This window comes from Rhinolophus sinicus, linkage group LG01 (assembly GCF_036562045.2).
Source record: "Rhinolophus sinicus isolate RSC01 linkage group LG01, ASM3656204v1, whole genome shotgun sequence".
Lineage (NCBI taxonomy): Eukaryota > Metazoa > Chordata > Mammalia > Chiroptera > Rhinolophidae > Rhinolophus > Rhinolophus sinicus.
Genome location: NC_133751.1, coordinates 72,769,434 through 72,777,044, shown reverse-complemented (window position 1 = coordinate 72,777,044; position 7,611 = coordinate 72,769,434). Strand labels below are relative to the sequence as shown.

At 39.0% G+C, this 7,611-nt stretch overlaps 1 long non-coding RNA gene across 1 annotated transcript in view; it reads left to right on the top strand.

Annotated features, from left to right (window-relative positions):
- The first annotated feature begins 5,510 nt into the window (after window positions 1–5,510).
- LOC141571572 (uncharacterized) overlaps window positions 5,511–7,611 on the top strand; it is a 51,553-nt gene continuing 49,452 nt past the window's right edge. Inside the window, exon 1 of the long non-coding RNA XR_012496410.1 lies at window positions 5,511–6,128. This is a non-coding gene — a long non-coding RNA (uncharacterized LOC141571572). The remainder of the gene's footprint in view (window positions 6,129–7,611) is intronic.

Sequence of the window (7,611 nt, the reverse complement as noted above, 5' to 3'; positions counted from 1 at the left end):
TATCTATTATTGTGCAGCAAATTAACCCAAAATGCAGTACCTTAGAAAAAAAAAAGCAGTTTACTCATAATTTCTGTAGGTCAGGAACATGTATACAACTTAGCTGAGTGCCCGGGCTCAAGGCCTTTCAAGAGATTGCAGTGAGTGTATCAGCAAGGGTGCAGTCTCATCTGAAGGCATGATAGCAGCAGGATTTACTTCGAGTTCACACAGATGGGGTTTAGAAGGACTAGCTTCATTGTGGGCTGTTGGTCTTGAGCACCTAAGTTCATTGCTGGTATGGGCAAGAGGCCTCCCTCAGTTCTGTGCATGTGGACCTCTGCATAAGGCAGCTCAGAGCATGGCAGCTGGCTCCCTCAGAACACGAGAGCAAATGAGCATGTAAGATGGAAATCAATCTTTTTGTAACTTAAGCCTGGAAGAGGTATCTCACTTCTGCTCTATTCTATATTTGTTAGAAGTGAGCCACTAGGTCTGGCTTAGATTCAAGGGGGATGGAATTACATAAGGGTGTGAATTCTAGGAGGCAGATCACTGGAGTCATCTTACATGTTGCCTGTCACACCTACTAGGTGGAGCATGCATGAATGCATGTAAGTGTGTGTGTAAAGAAGAGACTCTCAGTTAGCTGTGGGCTTAATCTAATAACTTATAAGAAGCCAGGCATGATAAATGTCACAATAAAAGAGATGACATTGCTATGGGAGTATAAAGGAAAGTGGATTGGAGGAGGATCTCAGAAAACTTTATGGAAGACATGGAGCTTATGTGTGGAAAGATAGAAAGGGCTTTGACAGGCAGATGTTGACATAAAGGACATCCAGTTGAAGGAAGAAGCATGGGCTGAGCATGGGGCACGGTAAAGAGACAGGCATGTGACTATGACCAGAATCCTGGGTTGTATGAAGACTAGGGATGCACGGTACAACTTGTATGTATGTATGTATGCATGTATGTATGTATGTATTTATTTATTTTATTGGTTTTTTTTTACACTTTATTTATTTTGACATTCAATATTATTTTATACTAATTTCAGGTGTACAGCATAGCGGTTAGGCATTCATAGAATTTAAGAAGCGATCCCCCTGACTAGTCTAGTACTCAGCTGGCACTTTACATAGTTATGACCATATTATTAACTATATTTCCTATGCTTTAGTTTACATCCCCATGACTATTTTGTAACTACCAATGTGTACTTCTTTATTCCTTCATCTTTTTCACCCAGCACCCCCAACCCTTTCCCATCTATCACTCCAACAAATATAGTACCCATCTGACACCATGCATACTTATTACAATATTATTCACTATGTTCCTTATGTTATAGCCTACATCCCCATGATTACTCTGTAAAAACCAATTTGTATTTCTTAATCCCTTCCCATTTTTCACTCGCACCCAACCCTCCTCTCATCTGGCAACCGTTAAAATGTTCTCTATATCTATGAGTTTGTTTCTGTTTTGTTTGTTTGTTTTGTTCTTTAGATTCTACATATAAGCAAAATCACATTGCATCTGTCTTTTTGTGTTTGACATACTCCACTCTGGGGTAGCTCCACAAAAAGCTAGGACATTCTGAGGCCTGCTGCCACCTACTGGCTTCTGTAAGGTTCAGCTGCTGATAAAGCCTGTGGTTGGCAAGTTGGGTGAGGCAGGGTCTCAGTGAGTCAGCAGAGTGGACTGGCAGAGCTCACTGGGTCAATCAGATTCAGATTTGGCCTGTGGGGGCGGGCTCAACACAGGAAAGATGGTGTCCACCTGCCAGTTGCACAGGAAGAGAGCCCCACACAGGGGAAATGGGGACTATCCCTCCAGTCCTCACCCTGAAATTGCACAACTCAGTCTCTTCCTATATGTCTCCGATGACCCCAGAGTCACTGACCCTCCACCGGAACCCAGGTGAGTGCCTGCGCCGGCCATTTAAGAGGATGTCTGGGTTTTCTGGAGCCTTCCGTCCCACCTGGACAGTCAGAATCCCCGCTGTTTTTCACAGAAGTTGTGTGGGCTTGTCTTCTCAGCACCAGTACTCTGGGCTGGGGAGCCTGATATGGGGGTCTGGGGTGCCTCACTCCTTCGTGGGGAACCTCTGTGGTTGAGATATCTCTCCCAATTTTCAACTGCCACACATGGGTGTGGGACCAGACCGTTTTGTATCTCCACCCCTCCTACCAGTCTTGATTTGGCTTTTTCTTTTTATCCTTAGTTGTAAAACTCCTGTTCAACTAGACTTCCGATGGTTCTCCAGGTTGATTGTTCTGTAATTTAGTTGTAATTTTGATGTGTTCATGGGATGAGGCAATCACAGCGTTTATCTACTCCACCATCTTGGATCTCCTCTGAAACTACTTAAGTCATCTTGTGGGCAGCAAAAAAACGAGAGAGAGTTCTAAGATCGATTTTTGGTTGTTGACTTTATTTACTTTATACTCCTGGGTCTAGTGACCACTTTGAAGGCAAGACTATCTAGAAACCACATCTCACCTAAGATGTGTGACTGAAATGGTCACACCTGGACATGCCCAAAAGATAATTGGCTCCTCAGCCTCTTGATGCTGTACACAGTAGCATCAAATAGAAGTAGAAGGGGGATGGGCTTTGGAATGGGACTCAAGTCCACTGCTTAAGTATCTTTGTGACTTTGAGCAATTTACTTACTCTCTAAACCTCTATTTTCCCATTTGAATGGAGTTCAAACAGGAACTTAAGTAGAGACTATTATAGCTCATAATTAATTATCCAACCTTTTAACATTTTTCAAAGCACACCTCTGTAGAGAAGACTGTTTTAACTCCTCATTTTTTTGAGGCTCTCACTGTAGGTGTTTTAACTGAAATTTTTTTTTTTCCTTTTCTGTAGTTTATACCCCATTAGCCCTGCAAACTAAAGAGGAGAAAGGGATTTCTGGGATGGAGAAATTTTTCTTACTCTTCCATAGATTTTCCTAAAGAGAGAAAATGATGTGTAATTGATGAATTTATTATAATCATATTTTTGAATCCTGCCTACTTAGCATCTTATTTCTTCTTTCACTGTTCACCCTTTGGTCAATATAATGAAATAACCTTAACCTCTACCTTCCTCCCTAAACTGAGTTGGCAGTATTGTTTTAAATCCAAAACTACATGTTCCTCTGCACCTGTTCTTATCGTTTTATACCTAACCTCTTCATCTTAGGATGACTATCAGGATTGTATTTCTATTCCCTAGCCAATTTAAAATCAGTATCTGTGGAGGACAGCAACGACCTAGCATATGGTATATATAGAGCATATAAAATATTACACATTTCTCTAGAATAGGGGCCTGGTGGAAAAAATATGACAGTTTGGCTCAAGGAATAGATAAGAATTATGCCTCTGAAGATGTACATGGACGAATTGTCCAGTTTGCCGGGGAATAATGTGTTGTCCATGTACTAGGGCTTGTGGTACTGTTGAAGGCAGGGGACAGATCAATGGCTTCTACAGAATCAGTTCAAAGCAGTTGTCAAGAGCTTCTTGCTCCACACAGGTAGTTCTGAGAATTCTTGTTTCTTTCTTTTTGAACACAGAAATGCTTTCCTGGGAATTGCTATTAACCAGAAGTAATCCCTGCCTCACTCAATACTTTCCTCCAGCTTTTCTCAGTTTCCCTAGGAATTGTGGGTTCACACTCACTATGCAAATCTTTGAGCTCCTGGAAAGCCATTGAGAACTTTGACTAGTTTCCCAGCCTCAGAAAGGTACTTTAACTTTAACAAGTAATAGGTAGTTGTTTCCAGAACTGATTTTATGCCATGAATGTGTTGTGTGGTTTAGGAATGCTGACTATGGAAATGAGACCAGTCTGCTCTCTTTGACTTCAGGACTATGTAGCCCATTCAAACAAAAACATCCTAGAATTTCTTGGAGAAAGGACTGGACAGATGGTATCAATAGGAGCCCACTTGTTTCAGTTGCTCAAGTGTTTAAATGCCAGTGAGAACTGGATTGATCTTCAATTCCAAATGTACGGGAAAGAAAGTAAGTGGGTGTTGGGAGGGGGTGTGGGGAGCTTTCTTTCCTCCACTTTTTTAAAGAGGATATGAACTTAATGTTCTTAATTGAAAGGACTTCTTTTGAATCTCCTCATAGAATTTTAAATAATAAATACTAATGTTAATTGTAAGATAAATATTTTTAGGGATGTTGGTTTACCATTCATTTCATCTGTGGTTGTATTACGTGCTAATTGGGAATTGTGGGCCTTTCTACCACATTTTTATCTTTTGGGGAAAGAGAAAACCCAATGCCTTACTGAAATCAAAGAATAGTGTACCTAATGTTTTTTCTTGTCCTCATGACTGGTCTTACTGTGAGAATCTAAATTTCTTCTAAAGTAACCACATCAATTGCTAAACATTGCTCTTAGAGATTTGCAAATCGACAAATTATATTACTCATCTAATTATATGTAAGCTAAGCTAGCAGCTCTGTAGCTATCAAAATCAGCTTGACAACGTGGAAAAAAAAAACTATTTGTTTAGTCTTTTTTTTTTTTAAACAAGTTAAATTGTTGAATAAGTCTTAGGAAGTATATAATAACCTAAGTGAAAATGGGAACAATTGATGGAGTCAGGGCTTGGAAATTTTAAGACTTAATTTTGTGGGAAGGAAAAAGGAGGTGAGTGTTAGAATGATAGTTGTATCAGGGTAGGCTATTCTTTTTCAAATGATATAATCTTTTTAAATTAACATTTTTGTTTTTATTGAGTTATAAATTTACATATAACATCATGTTAGTTTCAGGTGTACAACACAATGATTCAATATTTGTATATATTGCAAATGATCACCTCAATGAGTCCTGTTAATATCCATCACCATACATAGTTACAAAAATTTTCTTCTTGTGATAATTTTAAGGGGTAGGATATTCTGAGTTTGAGATTTCAGGAATGAGACAGTTCTGGGCGATAAGGGCAGGGATCCATCCACAGAAGTGATAGGTTAAGTGGAGAAACGCCGAATTTTGGAGTTCTTAATTTTTTTTCCTCAAGAGTTTTGGGTTTATCAGCACATGGGCATCAAAATCACCAGAATATCGTTAACACTGGGGACAGAGAGGGAGACTGATGCTAGTTTTCAAAATCTATGGGACCTGATCAGGATTTGGTAGATAATAAATGAGGGAGGGGCATAGGACAGCCAAGACAGATGACACCACACCACAAGCATTCGTTCAAACATTTCATACCTATAAAAGATGTAAAGTATACTGTAACCTAACCATATATACCCCATCCAGCTTAAATAGAGTTAACACTCCCTCGGTACCCTCCTGTGTAGGGCCAAAGCACTTCCGAAGAAATTCAGATTCTCACAGTGAGATCAAGATGTCCTAAAGATATAGAAGTGATGGTTTGGAAAGGACGTTGTTGTGCAAGGAGATTGCCAGCTTTATTTCCAGATTCCAGTGTGAGAAAAGATAGGAAGATGAGTCACACTTTCTTAAGAAAAAGGAGAAGAAAGGGAAATAGACTGGCAAATGGCAGAAATGTAAGCAGATTATGGGTAAAGGGTAGTTTATCGTGGAATGATGTTTACAGAGGGCGCATAGAAGAGATGTGAGTTATAGAAGTAGGAGGCTGGGTCAGAAGAGAAGCAGCACAGACCTGGGAAAGGGGGTATGTGAGAAGATGAGTGTCTTGTTCACAGCGTGAAAAGCCAACCTTTGCAGAGATGTGAGGGTGGAAAGGAACAGCTCAGGGCTTTCAAGGATAACTCGCCAGGGGGTTTCAGTGCCTTCATTTGTGTCCCAGGGAAGATTCTACTACAAGCAGATGCTTAGCCAAAGATTTAGGTGCAAATGATTTATTAAAATCGTGCTCCCAGGAGAAACCAGTGAGGGAGTAGGCAAGCCAGTGTGATGGGTGAGATGAGAACATAACCCAGCTGAGCCACTAACATGCAAACAGTTGTTTGCTTGGGCTTCTGGGAAACAAACTTTTCATCAAAAGGCGCTGGCTTGAACTGCTTTTCATCGGGGTTTGGTGGTGTGAAGCTGTCAGGCCTAACACTTTCGCAGCCACTTTGTTACCGTAAGTGGAGCCAGATTGTATATCGAGCAGACACAGAGAAGCCGAAGCAGAGACATGGGACCTGGTAAGATGAGTCTTGGATCAAATTGGCTTGAGGCTCCCAGAATTTTCAGTTATGTTTCTCAGTAAATTTCCTTTGCCGTCTAAGCCAATTTGTTTCAGGATTTTGTTGATTTTGTTGTTACTGCTTGCAACAGAATTGGAAATTCTCAAACACTTTATTTTTAAGAATCGTATCATATTTACCTAAATGGGCTTTAATCTAGGGAGTGAGAGTAATCAAAAATGAGTAATGACATTAAATATTTCAGTTGAGCTGAATTTTTTTCACAGTATTATAATTAAATGAAAGCAAATGTCATTTCCCATTGGAAAAGAAAAAGGAGATTATACATTTATGAATTATCTCTTCTAATTTATGTCTTCTGGTCTTGGAGTTGGTCCTTTTAAAATTTGAGAGGGAAGAGACCTAGGCCCTCTAAACCCATCTTCCCCATTGAATTCAGCTTTTTATTTTATATGCAAAACAATTTTATATCCTACATGTGCTTCATAGATTACATTTCTAATTCTCGTACATTGTTGTTCTTTTAATGTTGCATGCTCTGATATAGTTTTGCAAGTTGTCTCTGAAGGGCTTTTTACCATCCTTTTGTCTTTCCCATGAATTCCAGAGATGTGACAGCTGAGGTAGATGATTAAATTCCAAGTCTACGGTTGCTCTATTTTCTCACTTTTATTCATTTCCTTTTTCTGAAGATTCCAAACACATCTGTTGTTTTCTGAGGCATTTGCTTTCTTCTACAGTTATCTTCTTGCAGTCTTTTTTTCTTAAGGTACTTCCTATTCAACTCAAAATTCTTTCCCCATATTTTTCTCCCACTACAACTGAGGTCAACTGTATTTCCCACCCTGTCCCCAGTTATCTCAAGTGAGCACACATTTGGTGACCAGAGTAGTAAAGAAGACACACAAGAGGTGAACTATAGGTTTTTAAAAAGCATATGTATGGTCATTGGCTTTCAGTAGTATCTCTTCTGTACTTAGCTAGCTAGCTCTATATTATTTGTTCTTTGTAGAAATTTTAATGTATGTTTTGTTTCCTTAGATCTGCAATCCCATTTTCATCTTATTCTTTTATTTATTTTGTTTTTATATATTATATTTTTTATTTTGGTTGTAATTACTTTTTTTTGTTATCTTGGAATAGAGTTCAGAACAGTTGCCAGAATATTACAGAGAGTTCCTGTTTACTTTTACCCAGCTTTCCTTATGTTAACATCTTACATAACCGTGGTTCATTTGTCAAAACTGAGAAATCAGCAATGGTAATATACTATTAACTAAATTGCAGATTTTATTTGCATTTCACCAGTTTATCCACTAATTTCTATTTTCTGTTTCACCCAACCCAGAATACCACATCACATTTAATAGTTATGTCTCCTTAGTCTTTTCTTATCTGCAACAATTTCTCAGTCTTTCCTTGGTTTTGGTGACTTTGACAGTTTTGAGGGGTAATTGTCAAATATTTTGTAGACCATCTC